The sequence below is a fragment of the Malaclemys terrapin genome, chromosome 5 (genome assembly GCF_027887155.1).
Source record: "Malaclemys terrapin pileata isolate rMalTer1 chromosome 5, rMalTer1.hap1, whole genome shotgun sequence".
NCBI lineage: Eukaryota > Metazoa > Chordata > Testudines > Emydidae > Malaclemys > Malaclemys terrapin.
In genome coordinates, this window is record NC_071509.1 from 131,885,628 (window position 1) to 131,910,832 (window position 25,205).

Sequence of the window (25,205 nt, forward strand, 5' to 3'; positions counted from 1 at the left end):
CTTTCATTTCATCTAGAACCCTGGAGAACACTCACTATGCCACAGATTGAGATTATTCAACCTGCTGTGAACTAAAGGAGGAAGGGTGTGGGGTTCAGGTAGCAGATATGTATTTGGGCTAGAGGGCTAGCAAGGGAGATATAGTTGTGGAATAGGATACATTAGGTCAAGGAGACAAGATTTTGATGGATCAGGAATCCAGTTAGCTTAATCCATTTTGTATCTCTTTTAGGATTATTCTCATTGTTTTGGTATATTCTAATTAATGAGAGACTGTAAGCCTATTGTACACATTCTGCTTATTTCCTATGTGTACTGAGCACATTTGACTCAAAAGATTTCTCCAAAGTGGTATTAAATGTTTTCATGTTTATTCTTTTCGGATATACAATTTCCCCTTTCAGCAACTCAATTCTCTCTCTCTCTCTCTCACACACACACACACACACACACTCTGCAGGGGGGTGGAGGATGTATGAAATCATTGTATGATTTCCTTTGCCTACAGGAAAACAATTGGAATAAAATATAAAGCCCTTCAGTTGGCTCTAAATTAAATCTACAGTATACAATGAAGTGTTAGAGATTACCAGGATCTGAGGACATTCTCATATTAGGTGGAAATAGGTGCCTGGTGTGGTTTTACACAAGTGACAATGCCTAAAAATATTGCTGGTCTATGGTCTCATTTAATTGTGGCAGCAGATATTCTGTGTAAAAACATAAGGGTTTTATTTTGTGTGGTGGTAGTTTCCTATTTTTTAAACCAATCTTTCCCCTCTTGCAGCTCAGTCTTATTCTCTCTTCTTTGATTAGTAAGAATAACTTGGACAGGGCTAGGCTGTGACATTTATATTAATTGTACCTTACAACATGAAAAGTTCCAATGAAGTCAACAGAACTGCTTGAGAAGTAAGTTTCTACTGAAAATAAGTAAGGGTATTGCAATCTGGTTCTTATTTTTCAAGATTATAGGATTTTTAATATGTAATTTTCACTGCAACCTTTTCTGATTTGTCTTATTTTCTAGGTTAGTTTTGTTGCTTGGCTTTCAATACTCTGTAATTTGCCTGTCTTTATAAAATGCAGAGCTCAGATTTAAAGGCATTAATCTGCCTGACATGTAATCACATTTTATTAATAAACATTTGTAATTTTAGGCCTAAATGAGAATGGACTACTTTGAAAATGTAGACCCAAGTGTGGGATCAGAGTACTTTCAAATATCTAGTTCTAAACTCTTTTGGGTAAGGTTGTGTCTTAGTCTATGCCTGTTTAGTGCCCCGAGATTATTTTGTATGTAGTTCCCATAAAAAGTAAGGATAGCTTATTAGTTATTATAGGGAGAGTCAAAGGAACTTGAAGGGAATTGGATGCCTAAATACTATTGAAATTCAATGGAAATTGGATTCCTAACTCCCTTAGATTAATTGAAAATACTAGCAACAGTTTTTATGGTATAATGAATTATTAAACTCAGCTAAACAAAACTAACAGAATGTAGTAGGCAGCTGGAGAAAGCCATGTATTATCTTTAAATTAGAACTATTACAAAGAATAACTTGAACTTCATAGTGGGTTACATATTGACGAATTTACTGCTGGAGGGATGTGCAAATCAGTTCTGAAGCAAAGGTGATCCAATTGAGTTAGTATTATATTCACACCATACACAGAGAAGTTAGATAAAAACAAAATACTCTTGCTGGAAGGTTGCAACGTAATACTACTTTGTGTCTTAGAATGCAGAACCTTAACACACAAGAGCTGTAAAACAGAGCCACAACTCAATACACTATATGTAGAGCTAGTTGGCGGGGTGGGGTGGGGTGGGGTGGGGTGGGGGGGAGGACATAAACCCTTCACACTTTAGCTCAAAGGTTAGGCATATGCCAACACCCTTCTCACTCCCCACTCCCGTTTATTTTAATGCTTTTCAAAATTGTCAAGAAGCATTTGAGAAATTGAGTCTAGCTCTACAGATCTGTAGCTGCTTAAAAAACAAGTAGATGAGAATTTTTTTTTGCTCAAAATTCTTATGGTTTTTGACCAACTCTAATGGAAGAGTTCATTATCAAAGGCCTCCCTCTGGCTTGGGGGGAGGGGGAGAATCTCAGGGGTGGTGCTGATCTGGCCTGGCTGGGCAAGGGGATTTTGGTGAGAGGCCCCAGGAGACATTGGAGGAATATGAAATGAAAGGTTGATGCAATGTTAAGTAAGCTAGAGAGGAAAGAAAACACAACCATGAGTTCCCAGACTGACAACTTAGGGTTCTCAAAACCTGGCTGGACAATGGTCTTTCTGGCCTTATAATCTATACATACTTTCCCCTCACATCTAGCCATCTGTTTGCTTGCTTAGTGGGAGATTGTTGCTCGTGCAAACCCTGCTCTCCCATCCATAACCGGAACCCTGATCCAGGCAAGTCCAACACAGTCATGTAGGGGATGGGTGGGGGTTACTCCTCTCTCTACTCTCCTGGGTGGCTGCATTAGATCATGGTTCAGTCTAGCTCATATGGAACATGGATGATTGCCTGGGGGTGATCTCTCCCTCAATTATTTGAACCCGAGGAAGCTTTATTTTACATCAGCCATTAAACACAACTTGGACAGCACAGAATTGCTGTATCTCTGTCCCACTGTTACTATGTCCTCTTTGCTTAAGCCAGAGCCCAGCTGTACCATCCTCCTAAACTTTATACCCCTTTCCCCTTCTTATTTATCTCTGAATCCTACACAGGTACATTTTACCCTTCAGCATCATCAATATCACCATATCCTGCCATAACACCTTGTCTCCTCCTACACCTGCTCCTTCCCAACTAAACCAACTCTGAATGTGGCCTATTGCTTGATGTCCTCTGGTAGAAGCGACTGAATTAAATAATCTTTTGTCCTCTCTTTCCCAGGATGCTATCAAGGGAAATGATATAATAAAAATGTCCTCCTGCAATGACAATCCAATGAGAAATTTAAATGTACATTTGGTTTAGGTTTTTTTAAAATCACTGCTGCATGCAGTTACTCCAAAGATATTAAAATGATATCCATAATACAAATAATTTCTCTGGCTGCTGAGAGCTTCTCAAAACCGATAGCTCATCTTACACAAGCAGAACCATTTACAGTCTCACTTCCACCATTCAAAATTGCATTTTAATACCATGGTCCTATTTCTTTTTTCATTGCAATTGTCTCTAGCTGCTTTGAATTGTTTCCCCATCCTGTCCTGTTCTCAAAGATATTTGCTGCTTCCCTCATGACATTAGCTCAGATTTAGGCTGGTCCAGCCATGCTTTAAATGATTTCCCCCCCCGTACATTGTGGGCATGTATTTTTTTGTATTGTTCTCTCTCCTGAGTGAAAACGTTTGGTTGGCATAAGCCCCAGAATGTTGGCATGCTCATCCAAACGTAGCCACTTTTTTTGTCTTCTCACTTCTCTTCCTCCCAACCAGTCAGTCCCATGTTGTATTCGGTCTCCATTGCTACTCTCCCCCCTCCCTGGTCATTTTCACTGTTCCCATCCAAGTCTAGGATCTGGTTTGCCCACCCCTGGACTTTTTGGCCCAAGGGCCACATCTGGGTATGGAAATTGTATGGCAGGCCATGAATGCTCACAAAATTGGGGGTTGGGGTGCGGGGCTGTGTGTGAGGGCTCTGGGATGCGGCTGGGGATGAGGGGTTGGAGGTGCAGGAGGGTGCTCCGAGCTGGGACTGAGGGCAGGAGAGGGATCAGGGCTGGGGCAGGAGGTTGGGGTGCAGAAGGGGGTCAGGGGTGCAGGCTCTGGGTGATGCTTACCTCAAAGAACTCCCAGAAGCAGCAGCATCTCCCCCCTTCAGCTCCTATGCGGAGGCATGGCTAGGCGGCTCAGTGCCCTGCCCCATCCGCAGGCGCTGCCCCGCAGCTCCCACTGGCCATGGTTCCTGGCCAACAGGAACCGTGGGAGTGGCGCTTGGGGTTGGGGTTGTGTGCGGAGCCCCTTGGCTGCCTCTGCACATAGGAGCTGCTGCTTCCAGGAGCCACGGCATGCACAGAGCGGGACAAGCCCGATTCCGCTCCCTGGCTGGAGCTTGAGGGCCGGATTAAAACATCTGAAGGGCCGGATGCAGCCTGCAGTTTGCCCACCCCGATCTAGTCTGTCCCTCCCCTACTCCTCTCCCCCTGCCCCCCACACCTTTGTTCATACAGTTGACAAAATCCATTAAGTTGTCTCAGCAGGTTTGGCAATCTCTACACGGCTCAGGGTAGCTGCTATTTGCTAACTGTTATCCATGGCATGATATGAAATTGTTATCCTTGCTGATATGTTATCCACGAGGTTTCCTCTTTATAACTCCTGCTAGTAGCATGGTGGTGGCATGGCCCCTCCAACCACCCAATCATGTTCCTTGAGCTCTGCCTTGTGACAACTTGCTGAAAGCCTATTGGGGTTTTCCAACAAGAGAAAACTGAAGTTTCTTCTATATGAAACTGAAAGGGAAAAGCAAACATTTCCAGTGCACTGCTTGCTTTTTGCCTCTCCTTACAGGCTCTCGGTGGCTTTTGTTCTTTTGGAAATAAGCAATGAAGAATCATTTAACTGGACTCTGTGCTGATAAGGTTCTCATTTTTTTTTAAACTAAGTGGGGCTAAAGATGCCCATAATTATTTTCCTCACCCCCTACACATTTAGTCCAAGTTTGTCCATTGTCTATGCTGAAAGGCTGTAAAATAGGTGGAAGCCAGTGTTTCCAACAATTTCAGCTTTCAGAAGCATGTTTCGAAGCAACAGGATACATCTAATGCTGGTGACTACGCTGAAGGGTAGAAGGAGTAAACAGATTTGTTCTCCCTTAAATGTCCAAATAGGTGCTGAATCACACATCTAGTAATAATGGTATTTTAAGAGTGCCTGATGGCCATACTGTAATTAGAAATCTGTCAACATTTCTATTAGCGACTCAGGAGTTTGTAAGACAGCCAGTGCTAGGGATATTGGGCTGGAAAAATATGCAGCATGATCACCGTAATCACTTTTTATTTTAAAACTGATTTGCACTGATTTTTGATATTTCCAAAGCTAGAGCAGGATCAAAAAGAAGACGATAATCAACATGCAATGCAATTGCTAAGACTAGTATAAAATTAAAGGTCTTAATTTAAATGGATTTCGAAAGGCCTTGAACAACATTTGTAACGATGCATAACAAGAACAGGAACTTTTTCGGACACCTCCTCTCCAAGTCTGCTCAATGCTCTCCCTTCTGTTGCAGCCTGAAACATTTATAGGGAGACACAAAGTTACACACTAGTGTAACATTAGTTGGCTTGTTTGAATTTGAAATAAGGGGACCCTTGAAGTGCTGAGGTTGTGATTCCAATATCTTGGGCCTCATTCTTCCCTGGATACTGGTAATCCCACCGAATCTCTCTCAAGGCCAGGAGGTGGAGCAAAATGAGGATCATATATTGAGTTCAAAGGGAGTTACTGGTGAGAGAATGGGCCCTCTTTTTGCTTCTCTGGTTAATGTAGACTAGTGGCTCTGCTAGGAATGGACCTGCTTTGGAAACGTGCCATGAAGAAATGCACTTACGCGATGCCCAAGTTGCCATTAGAAGGTGGTGTTACAAGAGTTCTCTGCATAGACCAGATAATATACAGAAAAACCACCATTTACTGTCATAAAAATGAGGTCTACAGTACTCTTTATAAAAGTCTACAGGTTCAATAAAGTACACTAGAAACAGCTTCCTGAGTGCAGTTCTTAAAGGGTGGTCTACTTTAGCTTACACATTCTCCTGTTACTTTCTTTTTTATATACTCCTCTCATCTGGCACCTCAGTGCGTGAGTTTACACCAGTTTACACTCCCTTAAGCTTCATATCACTCACGGAGTGAAATTCAGGGTTGACATGTGAGAGGGACTCTAAGATATACATTGATAAGCATGTTTGAGTCAAAGTCTAGAAGTGTTTAAGTAAATCTAAAGGAGATTAGAGAGTAGGGTGACCAGGTAGCAAGTGTGAAAAATCGGGAGAGGGGGGTGGATGGTAATTGGAGACTATATATAAAAAAAGCCCCAAATATCAGGACTGTCCCTATAAAATCAGGACATCTGATCACCCTGTTAGAGGGGACCATGATAGTGTATTATCCATGTTGAGGAGGTGGTAATGGAAGGTGGTATAAATGACACTAAACTACACTCCTTCTAGATTTGCTAAGACTTGTTTAGCTTTACTAATTTAGTCCTGAAAATAAACTTCCTTGAAACACAATCAAAAGCCGTAAGTTCACTCTGTATTTCGCACTATTTGCAAGGCCAAAACTAAAGGTCCTTATTATTTTACATTAGAGTTGTCATGCTCAAAGTCTCTGCTTTAAGCTACCATGAAGGATCCCAAATTGCGCTGAGTCACAGCTCATCTCTTGGACAGAAAGAAGTTTGTTAATTCACAATACGAAGAAAAACTCTTGCTATTGCCCCCCATTTCCTGCTATAGTCTCTGGAAAATACCACCTCTTTCCTAGGGACTACATGGAGCCTGATCATGATCTCACAATAGTTTTATAACAGTAGACAAAACTGGTGTAATGCTTCAGTCACCGGAGGATTACTGGTTAAACCTGCCTAGGACATCACAATCAGTCTTGTCATAATTTTATTTGCACAAGGCGCCTTCATTGCTACTGCCCATCTTCATTTTTCAGAATAAATATTTTACCCTGAATGATGAAGCACAAGGTAACAAAACAGTGCACACACACTGAAATAAGACCTGCATTAAGCTAATCTGTGTATATAGGCCTGTGTGATGGAGTGCTCTACTCACCATTAGTCTGGCACCTTCTCCTGGCCACTCTGGAGATTAACTCATCAGGTCGACGGCCCTTCCCACAGTTGCATGCTGACACTCCGTTGCTCTCTTTGGTCTACAGCACCTCTGACTCCAGGAACCGCAGCGCCCTTTTCATGACTCAGCCCTCCAGCCAGGTCACTCAGTGTTCCCCACTTCCAGGGTATATCAAAGTCTTTCTGTCAGCAGTCCTGGGCAGTCTTCCCATTGACTGCCACAGGTGCCCCTCCTTCAACAGCAGGTAGGGGAACCCAGGCCTGCCCTCTACTCCAGGTTTCAGTCCACAGACCCTCAAACCAGCAGTTCTGGGCTTTACTCTCCCAGCCCTCACTACTCCCTACTCTTCTGCCCCCAGAGTACCAGCTCCAAACCCACGCCCCTTCCCAGGGAGTGACTGCTACTTCAGGGTGGTTGCCAGCTGTCTGGCTTTATAGGCCCTGCCTCTTCATTCCCAGCTGAGCCTGCTTGCACTTAAGCCCTGCTTCCTCCAGGTGCAGGCTGTGGAGTTAATAGGCCTACCTGGCCACCTTAACCCCTTCCTGTCCTGTGTGGGGTAGACACCCTATCACAGCCTGACAAATAAATTACAATCATCTAATACTTTGCTCTTAATGTACACAGCACAAAGTGCTTTCCAAACTCATGCATGAATGTTAGAATTTTTGCCAAAGGAACAAACAAGCAGAAGAACAGAAGAGCACTGCTTAGAATGTTAAATGCCTCCGAATCTGTCTGCCCCCAATCTGGGCAGGTTCTCTGGTAAGGCAGAACATATCTGGGCTCAGCCAGCATTTCCTTCCCCCTCAGTTTAGCCCCAACCATTCTCGTCAGTACGCAGCAAACTCCCAATACATTGAATGCACAGCACAGCACATCACCAGCTCCTGTCTGGCCGCTAACAGGAAGGTCCTGCTAAATGATCAGAGTGGAGGGGGTTAAGAGTCATTAAATGACTGTAGTGCACCACCACACCACGTGCCTCCAACCTGGATGTTTGGGGATCACTTGGACCCTCCTCAGCTCAATGATAGTGAGAAGTCAAAGGGGAGATCCTCTCTGGTAGCAGGGATGAGGGAAGGGAAGAGAGTGCAGGGGCTGAAGAGATGGGGTGGAGACAATCAGTTCGAATGAGTATCTGAATTAGTTAAACCTCTTGAGTATGTTCTGGGGCTAAGCAAGGGGGGATGCAGTATTCCTGCATAGCCTGTTTAGGGACTGCATGAGGCTTTCTATTGCTTACTCCCTTTTGAGGATACATAGTCCAAGTAGACATTTCCCCCTGTGACTTAAATTGTTTATCGCAGAATCATTATTCCTCACCCCCTTCACCGGGTTAAATGTGTTTAGTAGCCTACATCTAGTGAGTGGGAATAGAAATCTGATATGTGTTTTCTTTGGCTTGGTTTTGCAGAGAGAGATCAGCTTGTTAGAGAAATGAAACCAAGAGCAGCTAGAGGGAATACATATCCACTGCACTGTGAGCTACACTGTGGATCAGTAACTGGTTAGAAGATAGGAAACAAAGGGTAGGAATAAATGGTTAGTTTTCAGAATGGAGGGAGGTAAATAGTGATATTCCCCAGGGATCTGTACTGGGACCAGTCCTATTCAACATATTCATAAATGATCTGGAAAAAGGGGTAAACAATGAGGTGGCAAAATTTGCAGATGATACAAAACTACTCAGGATAGTTAAGTCCAAAGCAGACTGTGAGGAGTTACAAAGGGATCTCACAAAACTGTGTGACTGGGCAACAAAATGGCAGATGAAATTCAGTGTTGATATTCATATTGGAAAACATAATCCCGACTATACATATATAATGATGGGGTCTAAATTAGCTGCTACCACTCCAGAAAGAGATCTTGGAGTCATTGTGGATAGTTCTCTGAAAACATCCACTCAATATGCAGCGGCAGTCAAAAAAGCTAAACAAATTTTGGGAATCATAAAGAAACGGATAGCTAATAAGACAGAGAATATCATATTGCCTCTATATAAATACATGGTATGCCCACATCTTGAATACTAAGGGCAGATATGGTCGCCCCATCTCAAAAAAGATATATTGGAGTTGGAAAAGGTTCAGAAAAGGGCAACAAAAATGATTAAGAGTATGGAACAGCTTCCATCTGAGGAAAGATTTAAAAGACTGGGACTTTTCAGCTTGGAAAAGAGACAACTAAGGGAGTTATGATAGAGGTCTGTAAAATCATGACTGGTGTGGAAAAAGTAAATAAGGAAGTGTTATTTACTCCTTCTCATAACACAAGAACTAGGGGTCACCATATGAAATTAATAGGCAGCAGGTTTAAAGCAAACAAAAGGAAATATTTCTTCACACAGCACACAGTCAACCTGTGGAACTCCTTGCCAGAGGATGTTGTGAAGGCCAAGACTATAACAGTGTTCAAAAAAGATCTAGATAAGTTCATGGAGGATAGGTCCATCAATGGCTGTTAGCCAGGATGGCCAGGGATGGTGTCCCTAGCCTCAATTTTTCTGCAGCATGCAGGAGGCACTGGGGGGAAGGGAGAGGAGCAAGAGGAGGGGACAGAACGGGGCGAGAAGACGTGGGGTAAGGGTGGGAGGTGCTGGGGGGGAGGAGGTGGTGGAGCCAGGGGAGGGGCCTAGGGTGGAGCCCGGGGGAGCACCCCCTGGTACATTAGAAAGTCAGTGCCTTTGCACTTGATGATTACCTGTTCTGTTCATTCCCTCTGAAGCACCTGGCACTGGCCACTGTCGGAAGACAGGATACTGGGCTAGATGTACTTTTGGTCTGACCCAGTCTGGCCATTTTTATATTCTTATGTTATGTTCATATTGCTGCTAGTGAGTTACCTGTACTTCATTAATAGGCTGACAGTTTCTTGTTCTCTTTTACAAAACAGGCTTGCTATAAACTTATGCAATTGTCTTATTTTGGTGTGAAGATAATCTGGCTTTTTTTCCAGAGGGGGGAGGATGGAAGATAGTTTAAATCCAAAGGCCTCCTTTTTTGAGTCTGCAACCATTGAGAGTAGAGAAAAGCACTGAGACATTATTTCAAGCCATTCATTCTACTTCATTTAGGGTTACAAACCTGACAGGTGCAATTGCACAAAGTTATATTATTAAAGTTATATTTAATAACAGCAGACAGTGCACTGGATGCATTCGCCATGTGTGGAAGGGGTGGGTGGAGCCAAGAAGAAGCAAACAACATGGAAAAAAGATGGCCTTCCTGGGTTTTTTTTTTTTGCCCTACACGGACTGTTTGAAGTTTCACAACATACTCAGAGGTCAAATAAATAGATTGTAACAAACTATCATGAATATTGCTAGGTCAGTTTTTCATGGGAGACCTTCCAATAGGCATTGAATGAGCTCTGTTAAAGTTGCATATTCTGCATAGACCCAGGGTGTACATATAATCAACCAAACACTTTCAAAATTAAGCCAACAGTCCAGGGATGGTGTGCAGAATAAGATGTCCATTGTTTCACAGCTGGATGCTTCCTCAAGAAGGCACACATTTATTAAAGGAAATCTCTTTTAAAGGCAAGCAATTTCCTGTTAATAGTTGGCCTGCAGGGGAAGAGAGGGAGCATGTGGGGGCTTGTTCAGACAGGAGTGAAAGGTTGGCAGCATGTGTAGTTGTTGGGTGCGAAAGACCTAGGAGCTTTTGGAGATTTTCTGAGATGGGGGGAGACTTCCCACATCCTGCCGTGACTTCCCTCTCTGCACCTTCTGACCCGTTCCCCAGCCTGACATGTCCCCTCTTCTCCTCTTTCTCTTGCTCCTCCCCAAATCTGCCGAAATCCTTGCCCCAGCATGCACCTGTCTCCATTCTGTTCCTCATGCACTTGTCAGAGAGTCACTGGTGCAGCCAGCTCTGACGCCTTCCCCATCTGCTACCTCCCCTTCTTTATGCAGTGCTAGTCTCATATCACATTGCTCCCTCAGCAGCCCACTTGTGCACTTCTCCCACAACCATCGTCATGCTTTCTCCTACATGGCCTACATGGGATGCCCTTCCTGGACTGAGCCACAAGGCCACTCCCCTCGGTTCTGGCCATTATTGCCGAGTTGCCCACTTGTAATCAGCCAACTAGTTTGAGAGGCTGTCAGGGATAGTTATTGAACTCAGATCATCATCAAGACCTAAGTCTAACTAGTTCAGTAAACTACAAGGTGGCTTAGCTACCTTACCTCTGCCATCTCCAAAAGATGCTGATTCCTATTTTTCCTGAACACAGTGAACCCAGCCCTCAGAGAAGGTGACTACTCTGCATTAGTAGCCTGGAAACTGGCCATGAAGATATGAGGGCACAGGAGATTGTGGAAAGCGGAAGGCAGACTGAAGGAGGAATGATAATAAATAAAACATCACCACTACACACAAATATAGACACTTAATGAAGCACACGACAGAGATGTCTAAGATGGAGAAGATGCCTGATCCCATGACAGAAGAGAGGATTATTTTGTCTCTTAATCACCACTATCTACTAACGGCACAACTTCCTGATCACACATCCACTTCTTGTTCTCAAAACAGTTCCTTGAGGTGGATCTGCTCATCACAGCCAATGTTTGCTGCTCCCGGTGACTTTAATTGTAAATTCTGAGTGGATGGGGGTTACTTCTATCAGCAGCATTCTGGATACCATCATGAAAGAGAGACAATGTTCTCCTTGGTTTTGTTTAGGTGTCTTCTGTTTACATGTCATTACAGGAGTATAAATCTAAATTGATACAGTTGCATATAGAGAGGGATGGAAGAAGTTTGTAAGTTACAGCAGCTTATATTCCCTTATGGTCAAATTCAAAGGGGAATCTAAGTCTCTGTCTGTCCATTATAACTGGCCAAGACTAGTCTCTGCTCTCAGTCCTTTGGTTCAGTCAGCACCGGCAAGGTCACATTTTTGGTAGTCACTATTGCAGATAATCTTATCATTTTATTTATCTAAATATACCATATAAGATTAGATCTCAAAGAAATGCTTACTGTCAGCTGTGGTACACAGAAGATGACTATATAAAAATGAACAAAATATTCAGCATAGTTTGTAACAATTTATTTGGTCTTGGAGTATGTTGTGAAACTCAAAACAGCCTGTGTATAAGGTAAAAAAAAAAAAAAGGAAGGCATTCTTGCATATCATCTTCTATTCCCTCCACACATTTTTAGAAGATAAGCAAATCCCCAATATAGTTTATTCGACCTGAATCCCACACTGATTTATTTTTATGCATATTTCAGCAGCACCCAGAAACCCCAACCAAATGTGAGGGCCCCATTGTTCTGTACAAAACATATACTTATTATATACACATTTAGAAACTTAACACCCTGGTTCAAAACTATAAAACTTCTGTGCTAACATCCTGTCATCATTTCACTTGGCATAGTTATCAAAGCCTTTAGTTTTTACCTTTTATAGACATTGTGATATACAGTAAAATGAATAGCCATATAAGGCAAACCCCACTGTCCCTCATCACAGGTGAACACATGATGCTATCCTATGTCACACATAGCAGCCTCTTTATTTGCAGCCAGTGCTGCCAGTTCAGCTCACAAGCTCAGAAACATACCAACAAAGACAGGTTGGTTGCCTCAAATCAGAGGTGCTGCTCCAGCCGCCAAGAGCTTGCAAGCCAAAACCGTAACAAGCAATGGCAAGATACAAACGCAGCAGGAGCAAAAGCAGGAATTGTCGTTGGAGACGACCCAGGGGAGGTCGTGGAGGGGGATATAGAAGGAGTAGAAGGAAGAGATATGGTAGAAGGAGGAGAGGTAAAGGCGTTAATAATAAAAATGTCTCCCGTATAAATATATTTCATTTATATATTCATAAATTCACGACATTATTGTAATATGTAATTTATTTCTAAGACAAATCAGAAAAAAAATGATATTGCATCTCTTTAACAAGAACTGGACACAGGAAGTAACAGCCAGTTATACTTATCTCTAGGTCGCAGAGCTCGATCGAGGAGGAGAAGCAGTAGGAGGAGCAGCAGGAGAGAGAGGAGGAGAAGGAGGAGGATGAGCTATTAAACTCCAGATGACTGCCTGTTCTCCTGTACTCATAAATTTGAAAGTCATCAACCATTGTCTTCAACTTCTGCTCATTAAAATGGCATAAAAAAATAAAAAAAATCCTTCCATCAAAACCCTAGCAATGACCTCCCAAGATGCAAGTAGCCTGCTACAGCCTGCCACCTCTCAATAAACTTGTGAAACTTCATTTCTGTGTTATCCAGTTATTGGATCATTGTTTTAGGGACAGGTTTTGAAATACAGGGGTCAAAGGGAATAGTCATAGGGGAAAAGGCCTACTTTCATTGATGAAGACATGGGCTAAGAGACGAAAAACTCAGACTAGGAATTAATGGCTAATTTTCATCATGGCAGGAATAGTGTTTAATATATTGATCTGGAAAAGATGAGAGAAGAGTGGGAAAATTTGCAGATAACCCTTTTTGGAGTTAGTCAAGAATGGAGGAGACTGAAGAGCTTCAGTGGCATGTGCTGCAGTGTTCACAAATAGCAAAAATGTTTAAGGAGGCTAACGGATGAGCTGGAAAACATAATGCCTTTGTAAATCAATGAAATGCCCTCTCCTGAAATACTGTGTTCAGCTATAGTCAACCTATCTCAACAATTATGAACTAGGAACAGAAGGCAGGTACAGAGACCTGTGTGAATAATGACTAGAAACAAAATTGGGTGGGGGGAGGGTTGTAAAAGATGGAGGGTAAAATTTTCAAGTGCACCTAAGTGTTAGGAAGTTCCCATTTTAAAAGTGACTTGACTTTAGCATACCTTTAGGCACCTAAATCCCTCTAAAAATCTGACCCTTTGGCTCCTTCGTCCCATTTCTTTCAGTGAAACTTAGATTCCCAAATACCTAAGTCACATTTGAAAATGGGATGTAGGATCCTAAGTCATTTGGGTGCTTTGGAAAATTTTACCAATGTTCTTGTATGTGTAAAGCATTTGCTTTTTAGAATTTTAAGTACATTGCCTTTTAAATTCATTGAATGTCACTTTCACTTTGTGTTAGGATAAAAACTAGATAGAAGTTCTCAGTCTGTCTTCTAATTCATAATTTTCTCTCACTTATTTGTCTTCTCTTTAATTAAACAGCCTCATCCCAATCTTATCTCTCTTCATTCAGAAACGTTTGGGGTGGTTTAATTTACAGAGAAGACAAATCAGGATGAACCCGATAAAAATACATCAGCCACGAGGTAATGTTCTCTTCTTCTGGGATCTTGAAACAACGAATCCCACAAGATTCAGATGCTGTTGTGGCGGGACAGGCAGGGCATTCCTCCTACCAGAAGTAATAGGAGAAACAGTAAGTGCTGCAATGAAAGCACTGAAAATGAAGAAAGGTAAAAATCAAGCCATGTGTATTTTTTTACCCATTAAATATTAATTCTTTTGGTGTATAATATAGACTCCTGTCTGTCAAAATATCAGCAGTTAATCACCAGAAATGATTTGCCTAGCTCTAGTGATTGCTAAGGCCTCTATAGCCTATGCAAATAGCAATGGCGGTAGTAATACTTAGCCCTTATATAACGGAGTGCTTATATAAGTGTTAGTGCTGCTGTGAATAAACCTGTCTGGCCCCTTTACATTTAGAATCCACCAACTGTGTAATGCAAAGTTGACCACGAGACAGTCAAAATCACCCCATTGTGCCTCCCCCTATTCCATCTACAAAGATGAGTTCTCTGTCTGCCTCCACAGCCGTGGCAGCTTGTGCCTCTGGTCATGTTCCCGTGAGTTTCAGTTGTTTCAAAAATCCACAGGAGTCATGATCTCGTGGCTGAACTAAAGCCAACTTTTCTACTCTGATGGTACTGCTTCACTTGTGAAATGTGCTGCAGATGGTCTCTTGATTTAAAGGGTCTGGCACTAGGAATATAATACAGGGTACACACCTAATGGCTATTACAAGGGTCCCTTTTGTTGCTGAAAAATGACTGTAGGTGGTTATGAAACTGAAATTTTATTAGGGATCCCTAATAACCCACATTTTTTTGTATACTAACTGACTAGGTAGCAGCCACACCTAGGATGGGCCTAATCCGAGCCTCTCTCACTCTTAGCTTCTCATTCCTTTCTGCTCCCCTTCTTCCATGCTGCTTTCTTGTCTCAGTTGCCCATGCTTTGTTCTTCTGTTGCAGCCAGCTAATCAAATAACGATCAATAAGGAGCATTCGCACTGCAGGGTGAAGTATATAACTGTACAGCAACACCACTGAACAGTTTAGGACAGGAATCAAACGATACTTTATCAGTTGAAACTATGACAGGTTTATTGCAGGAAAGAATCGCAGCACACAGAGAGGACAGGCTAACTATGTACAGGGAAGTTCCTTTCTTAACTAAAATGGGAACGAATGTAATTGCTCAGAATAAGCCCATTAACGCTACTTACTCATGGAGACACAAATATAGAGAACACTCTCCTTTTGGCTCCTGTTTTTTTTCTACTAAAAAATTAAGCGTCTTGTCCCTACCTTCAAGGCCATTCACAGCTCTGCTCTTCCTCCCTAATTATCTATTCTTGGCTGTCTTATAGTACCACAGTCCCAAAGCCCTCCAATCGGCCAGTGATACCAGCCTCAACTACCATCACTTCTCCCACAACAATCTCTGTCCTTTCCTTCCCCACTACCCTTCCAGTGCGAACACCTTTTGTGAACTGATCTGCAAGGTCACTACCCTCTTTGACGTTCTATTTGGTTCTTAGATGGCACGATGGGTAAGGGATAAGAGCTTAAATAGAACCACATAGGACGTCTAGCTAATCGATAGATGAGTCTGCAGTTCCTTAACACAATTTCATAGAGGGTTATGCTTTTCTTTTATCTATAAATAATAAAGGTTGATCTCAGAGGAGAAGAGTTAAAATTCAGATATCTTCCTGTTCTCATATGGTCTTAAATTTGTAGTCAGCGTTCAAACCTACGATTTCTGCTCCATGAAGACTGAACAGCCAGTGAGAAACCAAACAGCCGCCACCCCCAACAAAACACAACCTAATGGCTTTTCCAAGTTTCCCAGAGCTTGCAACAATTGCACCGGTCAATAAACTTTGAAATATCATCTCTGTAACTATCTATTGTATTGTGTCATGTAAATATTAAACTTATCGGATAGTGTAGTTTGGAATACGCTTTGAACTTGTAACACTGAATGATGAAGCTGGTGTTGGAACAGAGGCTGAAAAGTGTGGTCATGAGGTGTGAGAGGCAAAATACCATTATAGATTCATAGACATACAGGGCTGGAAGGGATTTCACCACCATGGAAGCAGGACCAAGTAAACCTACACCATCCCTGAGGGTGTTTGTCTAACCTGTTCTTTAAAACCTTTCCCATAACCTCCTTAGGTAACTTGTTCCAGTAGTTTAACTATACTTATAATGAAAAAGTTTTTCCTAATATTCTAACCCAAATCTCCCTTGCTGCAAGATAAGCTGATTGCTTCTTGTCTTACCTTCAGTGGACACAATGAACAATTAATCACCCCCCTCTTTATAACAGCCCTTCACATATTTAATAACTGTTATGACCCCCACACACATTCAGCCTTCTCTTCTTTAGGCTGGTCTTTCAACCAGTTGTGTACCCACCTTACAGTAATTTCATTTAGAGCCATATTTCCCAAGTTTGCTTATCAGAATGCCATGTTGGACCGCATCAAAAAAAGCCTTACTAAAGTAGAGATATCATATCCCATCAACTGGGCCAAAGGAAGGAAATTAAATCATGCCAAACCAATCTGTTCTTGGTTGTTTTTTACTTACATTAGTATTAACCTCCAGGTCTGAACAAATTAATTGTTAAATAATTTGCTTAAGTATCTTTCTGGGATCAAAGTAGGAAGATCCAGGGAATTACAGACCAGTTAGCCTCTCCCCCTCCCTTTTTTGAAGATGGGCAAACGTAATACCTCCAGGCCTCTGGGATCTCACCCATCCCACAGGAGTTCTCGAAGAGAATTGCTAATTATTCAGAGATTGCTTCAACTAGGTCCTTAAGTACTTTAGAGTGAATTTCATCAGGCCACGCTGACTTGAATACATCTAACTTATCTACGGCTATGTCTACACTACAGCCTATGTTGGCAAAACTTATGTCACTCGGGGGTGTGAATATTCCATCCCGCTGAGCAACATAAGTTGACATCAACAAAAGTGCTGGTGTGCACAGTGCTAGGTCAGCAGGAGAATGTCTCCCCCAACATAGCTTCTGCCCCTTGAGGAGGCTTTTTTTTTTTTATGCCCACGGGAGAGCTCTCGCCCATCGGCGCAGAGCGTCTTCACCAGACATGCTGTAGCAGTGCAGCTGTATTGGTACAGCCGTGCCACTGCAGTGCTGTACATGTAGACATGGCCAAAGTAGTCTTTAATCTGTTCTGTCCATCTTCAGGCCCAAGAGCCTTCTCCCTTGCTGTGAATATTGTGTTAAGCATCTGGTCACAATTAACTTTTTTAGTGAAGACTAAAGTTAAAAAAAGGCATTAAAAACTTCAGCCTTCTCTGTGATTCATCATGTTATATATGGTTCAATGAATCAGAAACTGGCTAAGAGACAGAATATAATTTAGGGATAAGTCATCAATTTTTGTCATGGGGAAAGGTTTACAGTGGGCCGCTACCAGGTTCTGTGTCTTGGCTGGTGTTCTTTAATATGTATTAATGATCTGGAAAAGTGGTTGACCTACAATAATTCATGAAAAAGACCTTTGTGTCATTTGATGAGTTCAATGAAAAATTCTGCTCAACATTCAGCTGCAGTCAAAAAAGTAAACAAAATGTTAGGCTTCCTAGGGAAAGACAAAAAATGCTGGACATATAAAGTCATTATTTAAGTAAAAAGCATTCGCTCACCTGGAATACTGTGTTTAGTTCTGGTCACCTACCCTGCCTCAGAAAAGATTGATCAGAAATAGAAGGCGTTCAGAGACAGGAAGAAAATGACTATAGGTGTGTGGAGAGACTTCTGAAAGACTGAACATGTGGGACTGTCTGCAGCTATCAAATGACAAGAAGGGAATGTGATAAAATATATACAAAAAATAGGTTGAATTGAGAAAATATATCAGGTCTTCCATTTTCCTGCTCATAACACAAGAGCAAAAAGACATTCAATAAGAGTGAAAGGGAGCAAATTTAAAACTATCATATGAATTCCCACCCCCCCCTACAATAAGCTTGTGACACTCTCTGCCCTGAGATATCATTGACATCAAGAGCTTACCAAGATTCAGAAAAGGATTGGTCATTTGTACTAAAAGATTGATGTCACAGACCTGGTCAAACTCCCCTTGTCAGACATTCACCAGGCGGGTAGATCCAAGCACTAGATTCATGCATTTCTAAGCTCTTCTTGGTCTGGGTAGTTTCCAGGCACTGTCTTTCTTTGGCCTCTAAGCTCAGTGCCTGAACATATACTCTCAGATTGGCACCCCTCTTTGGAGGTGGGGCCCTGCAGTCCAGCTGCGCTAGCCCCCGCCAAGAGCAGTGCTCAACCCCCCAAGACTCCCCAGTAGTTTAAGTGCACGCTTCCTGAGCTTCAGTCTTATGGCTACTCTGGATTATAGTTTAACGCTCTAGAGACACATGATAGTTGAAGGAAGAACACACAGACTTTGCAAAAGGTGCTCTAAACCAGTCACTCTTTACTTTTAGACAGTACAAGAGATATACAGATCCATGGAAAATAAAACAGATGTATGCGCCCAAGGTCTCCTCTTCTGGACCGCCCTTCTCCCTCTCAGGTTTCTTTCCCAGGAGTTTCCTCTCAGACCTGCCATAGGCCGTTTCTATGCTACGGAGACTGGACCAGCATAGCTATGTTGGTGCAGCTATGCCAGCATAATGCTGCAGTGTAGAGGCCACTTACACCAACAAAAGGGGTTTTTCCATTGGTGTAGGAACACCACCACCTAGAACAAAGTTAGCTACATCAATGGAAGCATTCTTCTGCCAACATAGCTGCCTCTACACTGGGGATTAGGTCAGCATAGGTGTGGTTTTTTTCACACCCCTGATTGGCATTGCTATGTTGACCTAACTTTTAAGTGTAGACAAAGGCTAAGTTTCCTCACGAGGCTTGAACATTTCTTGGGGTTTGGTCAGTATACTTCCAGCGCAGGGCTGGCTGCAGGTACCAGCTTCTCAAGCAGGTGCTTGGGGCGGCCGCTCCGGAGAGGGGCGGCAGGTCCAGGTATTCGGTGGCAATTTGGCTGACGGTCCCTCACTCCGCCTGGGAGTGAAGGACCTCCCGCTGAACTGCCGCCGCAGATCGCGATCACAGGGTTTTTTTGTTTTGTTTTGTTTTTTGTTTTGTTTTGTTTTGGCTGCTTGGGGCGGCCAAAACCCTGGAGCCGGCCCTGTTCCAGCGCCCAAGGTCCCCTCTTCTGGACTACCCTTCTCCCTCTCAGGTTTCTTTTCCAGACCATGGAGTTTCCTCTCACTCCTGCCAAAAGCTCCTATTTTGTTGTCCCCTGAACCTCTCAGTTTTTAAAGCCCAGTTCTAACACCTCTGTATGTTCTCTTGTCCGGCTGGGGAAATTCCACTGCTCCAACTCCCACTCCTTGCAAACAAGCTGGAGAAAACTGGTTACTGGTTGCCTAGGTTACAGTTACCCCATTGTTCTGCTAGGGCAGGCTATTCCATTGTTGATGATCCTTAACAAACAGACTCATTCAGGACAGACATCCAGATGACGTTCCCCTTCTCCTTCATACAAGAGGTAGGATGCAATATTGCAGTACAAGACAACCACATGGTCATAAAACACCCATAGAGTTCATAAAATCAAACTGGAATTCAGAAGTTAATGAAGAGGATTTCCAACATTGTCACAATTAGAAAGGATATAAGCCTTCATGCTTCAAGACAAAAGCTAACCTGTGACTGGGAAGGCTAGGAAAAAAGTTTAACATTGGGCAGGTCACACGACAAGGTCCTGGTCCTGCTTCCACTGAAAACAGGAAAGCTCCCATTGATTTCAAGTATCAAATGCCTATTTTAGAGCATTTCTTGCCTCTTCCTCTAAAGCATCTGATAATGGCCACTGCCAAAGACAGGATACTCGACTTATCAGGCATGACAATACTTATGTTCCTATTGCAGAAGACTGTTTACCAGCAATAAATAACAATATGCTGTAGGAAATGTGTTGGTGACACAGAGTAAATGCTCATACGATTATCCCTATATGGCATTTGGGGAAAATGTGCAATATTCGAAGTGCTTTTATATAAGTGATGTAGTACATGAACAGAGATCCTGAACACTTCTGATCATCAAGAATCCTAGGGCACTCAGAAGAGTTAGAAATATTACTCCTGCTGTTCTAATATGTTCTGCCATAAAATCCCCCTGTGGTTTCATTGGATTTGGCATTTTGAAACACACCCTAGCCTAAATTTTCGGTTCAGTTCTCAGGATGGGCTGAAAATGAAAGGGGCTCTTCTTTGAGGCTAGTTCTATGAAGGGAAATCAGCCTTCTGAGACTTACCAATAGCAAACGTTGAAGTGGACAACCCAAACCATTCCTGTGAGAATCCATGGAACATTCATTATATGATGTCACAGTAAATCAACGCATTGTGATGCAATGAATAAATTTAATCTTTGGCTCTGCCTGGAATCAGATTGTTTTCTTAAGATGACAATTGGTGTTGTCCATGGACCATGTTCAGAAAGTTCAGATGCTCACATACTACAGTGAGGGGTGACATATGGGATCATTTAGATGATACGAGGAGTGACACTGGACATTCTATGGATAGCACTCATTCCTCTGCTGGACTACTTCATGGCACCACTATAGAAAAGTGCATTCCCAAGATTAATAGGAGCACAGGGGAAAAGATAACACAGGGTTGATACCAAAGTAGAGAGGGAATGCAAGTGACTCCACTACATGAAAGAAGCTCGGAACATGATCATTTAGTCTTAGAGAACTACAAGGTGGGGTAATTCTCTTTTCTCTGCAATCCCCCAAAGAGGCCTTACAATTACATCATATTGTTTCAAGTTCCATTAATGATTTCAATGCTATTTTATGGCACCATTTAGACCTCTATGTCCAAAAGCACTTCACAAACTTAATAAACCAATGTACACGTCTATTAAAAGTGGTATTTGATGGGCATATGGACAGAGGTTTTGATCCCATATGGACAGCACTAAAAACCCATTACTGCTCATCACTAGTGTGTGACATTGCATTGCCTGCCACACTTATCAGTCTTTTTAGATAAATGCCAGAGCTGCTACTTCATCTCACAAGCCCAGGAAATCCCACCAAAGACAGGTTTCCTATCTCTACCCAGAGATGAATGGTGGCAGTGCTCCAACTGGTGAGAACTTGGAAGCCAAGCTGGAGATGCAGCTGGAGCAGGAAGCAGTGCAGGAGATAAGTACTGCAGGAAGGTAGAAAGGAGGGAGAAGATGACAGCATAGACTAAAGAAGATGCTCTTCCTTATTTTTTTGGCCCACACCCAGGCGGTTTTGAATTTCCAAAATAAAGTTTCAAAAGCTAAAAAAAAATCAGATCCTTACAAACTATGATGAATCACTTGGTCACTTTCTATATGCAAAAACTTACAGGCACTGAATAAGTTCTGTTAAAGTTGCATATACAGAATAGACCCATGATTTAAATAAAATCATCTAAGCATTTTCAAAATTAAGCCTTCTACCCAAGAGTAATGTACAGAATGAAGTCTTCATTGTTTCACAGCTGGATGCTTCCTGAAGAAGGCACAAATTTAATAAATGCAAACTGTTTTAAAGGCAAGGAATTTCCAGTTAATAATTGGCATGGGAAGCCAAAGGAGACAGACTAATACAATAGGATTGTGACATCAGAATGAAGTCAGCTACGCATCACCTGGCCTTACACATCTCCTCACTTCCCCAGCCATCTGTTTTCCCAGAAGTTTCTCGGCTACTTGCCACCTTCATCTACTTTACAGTTATTTCCTTTCTGGCTTTATAGCCATACAGAAAAATGCATAGGAATAATTAAGCCCTGCAACATCTCCGGCACCTAAGTAAGTTGATCACACTCAGGGCAGGGTTTCCCTGACTTGGTGATTATATGCTTAAGATCAAGGCTGCCAGTGGCGCAAAAAGGAAGAAGAATTACTGGGCTAGGAGCTGACTAATATACTGGGCTGTTCCTACAGCCTTATGATCCTGGGCTGGTCTGAAAGCCAGGCAGTGTAAAAGAGCCTCTGAAAACCCCAAATTCAAGTTTCCAGAAAGAGACATTGCATGTTGAAAGCTAATTTAAATACTGTTCCAACTGCAGCTAACTTGGATTTCATTAATTGTAAGTTCTTGGGACGAGGGTCCACATCTTCCCATATTTTTTGAAATTGTTGAGTGCAGAGTGACTTCTAGTAATACATTAGTAATAAACACAGTAATTGTACTTCATGTGATGATACAAATCTTTACTAACCATTATACAAATAATTACCTCTGGGTTTCAGGTCATAAGTCCATATCCCATTTCTCAGGTACCCATACCCAAAGCTGGATCCACAATTTAGCCTCTGCTATTGGAGGGGCTTGTTCCATATTATAGATCTACTGTGTAATTAAAATGGTCAAAGGTGAAGGTTCAGAAGTGGCCGCTAATTTTGGGTGCCTCAATTTTGACGTGTCCAACTCGAGATTCTTACGGCCTGATTTGCAGAGCACTTCCATTTCCAATTAAAATCAGTGCCCTTGAGATGCTCATCTTTAGAGGCCACTTTTAAAAAGGAAGGACACTGGGATAGGTTAATTCATTCAGGTCATTGTTAAGGTTAATTTCGAGCTATGGTCTTTCCATATATGGAAGAAGCTAATTCGAATACATAATTATGATGCAAAGCAGAGAGGATAATCCTCGGGAGTATGTCCTGTCCATCTCTTCATTTAAAGACCAGTTGTGCTTATTTTCACTAGCTCAGGCAGTAAAACATCACCACTGTAACAAGCTATCTGATATACATATGCTATCTCAGCACACGCAGGTGAAGGAGGTCTGGAAGGAGAGCAAGGCCTTGCAGGAGGAGACCCATGAGAAGGAGACTCAGGAGAAAGGTAAATACTCATTACTTTGGTATTTCACGTTATTGTCTGAAGTTATTTAAAATTAGCGGGGGGGAAGGGTGAAGAGAAAGGTGTGTGTGTTTCATGTGATGAACAAGAGCAATTTGTCCCAACGAACCTGAGCAGGGATTCTGCCCAAGTTTCTTTTGGTTGGACTGTATTTGTCCCTTTCTCACTTTTCTTCCCAGGCAGACCCCATTACGGTTACACTAGTGTGATCTGACGTGGTCAGTAACATCTGCTCTTCCAGTATATGAATGAGTTGCCACCCCATCACAGAACAAAACAGATGTAAAACCTGGACAACTTGTCAAAATTCAAGAGAAACCACCCTTTCTCTTCAATAGAAGCTGATGACCAATAAATCAATTCACTGCAATTCTTGCTGTGACTTTTGCTTTTGTCTGCAAACTTTCTCTCTGAGTTTCCTTATTAAGATGATCTAGTTTTCCAGGGTTAAGATTAGTCTAAGGACAATACGATTATGCATTTGTCGTAATTGGTGCAGCTACAAAATTGTTAGTAAAACTTGGCTTGAGAATAAATAGATACTACTGAATGTGCTGGAAAACCATCAATAAACAACAATGGGATTCTACAAGTCCACTGTGATGCTTCCCGGGGTAGCCGGACGGGTGATTCATCTCGCTGCTACCTGCCCTTAGCCCAAACTTATCCTAAGCTTTCCTATTTATTCTGGTCTTCTTTTTTAAAACAATAGGTTCTGAATGTGCTGAAAATAACTAGGCCAGTCAAAAAAAAGCAATGCAGTTTCAGGTTTAATGACGGGTTTGACCATTGCTCCTTTGGTAGAAGGGTTCCCGAATCTTGAAAAGATATTCCATTGCCTCGATGGTGTTAATTCAGTGACTTTTCAGAAGTCCCTAGGCATGAGAACGGGAGGTTATCTGTTTTTGCTGGAGCAACTGTGAGCAATGGTTGCTAGGCAGAGGGAAGAAAGAATGAATAAGTAAAAAAGTGTTTTGGAAGTTCACCTGCTTACAATTCAAAAGTTTAAAATTCTAATTAAAATCAGTAGAGCACGTGGGAAATTAAACAAATTAGATAGAAGCTATTTTATTAGCCAAGAAATTGCCAAGCTAATTTGCTGGGTTTAGTGAGATCTTACTGCAACATTATCCAATACATCTCTCCCCCAACATCCATAGCTAGATTAAACAAATTAAATACATTCAGTCAGATTCTCTTTACTTCTTTTTCTTCCTTGCTAACCAAGGTCTCTTCCTTCTTCTCCCACACTGCCGCCATCTCCTCCTCTTCCTCCTACTGGCAAGAGAAGCCCTACAGGGGCATCCTACCATTTCAAGGCAATTGTTGTGGTAAAATTCCAGACAAAGGAGAATGCGTTTTAGGTTCAGCCAGACCGAACCTGCCTTTCCTGATGCAATTTCTGAGTCTCTGAGGTGAATTTCAGCTGGCTCTCATTTCAAGGGACTGGCACCTATGAATACATACAGTGCTTGTGTAAGCAGGGGAATGATTCCACTGTTGTGGGGAAGTTTCCTGGCTTCTGCACTACCCCGGTGGAATTGGATAGCGAAAGAGCGGACTCACTCCATCTCCCATTAGCTGGATGCCTGCCTCACCTTAAGGACTCCCCTTCCACGCTCCTGTGTGGCAGAGTCCTTGTAACTCTGACAAGGCTGGGCCCAGGATTCCTGGGAGACTTCACCCCCAGTCTCGTTGTGGTCAATTAGGACAGGGACTAGGGCGTCCCCACCCCGGGGTGCTCTCTGCACACCGGCCACTTCCCTGACCCCCTGATCACTACGTTAAGTTCGAACCAAATACAATTGATTAAACAGAGACTGTAAGAAAAATAAAGGAAAAAATGGAAAAGATTGAAGGAAACAAGGACTCCCACCCTGGGCACGGGGAAGACCACAAACAGCAGTCTCTGTGACTTTAAAAAAGTTTCCCAGGCCCTCTTGTCTTGAGATGTCTCCCTGCACTGAGTCCTCTCTGCCCAGGGTCCTCACCTCATTCTCCCCAACCATTCACTGCGCCCGGCTGTAGTGTTACTTGTGGCACAGCCGGTGTCCACTATCCTGGCTCTGGCCCCAGAGCTCCCTACTGTAGCTAAGCCCTGGGTTCCTGACTCCCTCAGTGACCTACCTGCCCTGTCAATCAGCCTGACCTAGAGCATTGTCCTCTCCCCATTGGCCTTGCGTACTGTCAGTCTCAGGATTGTGATTTGTCTTC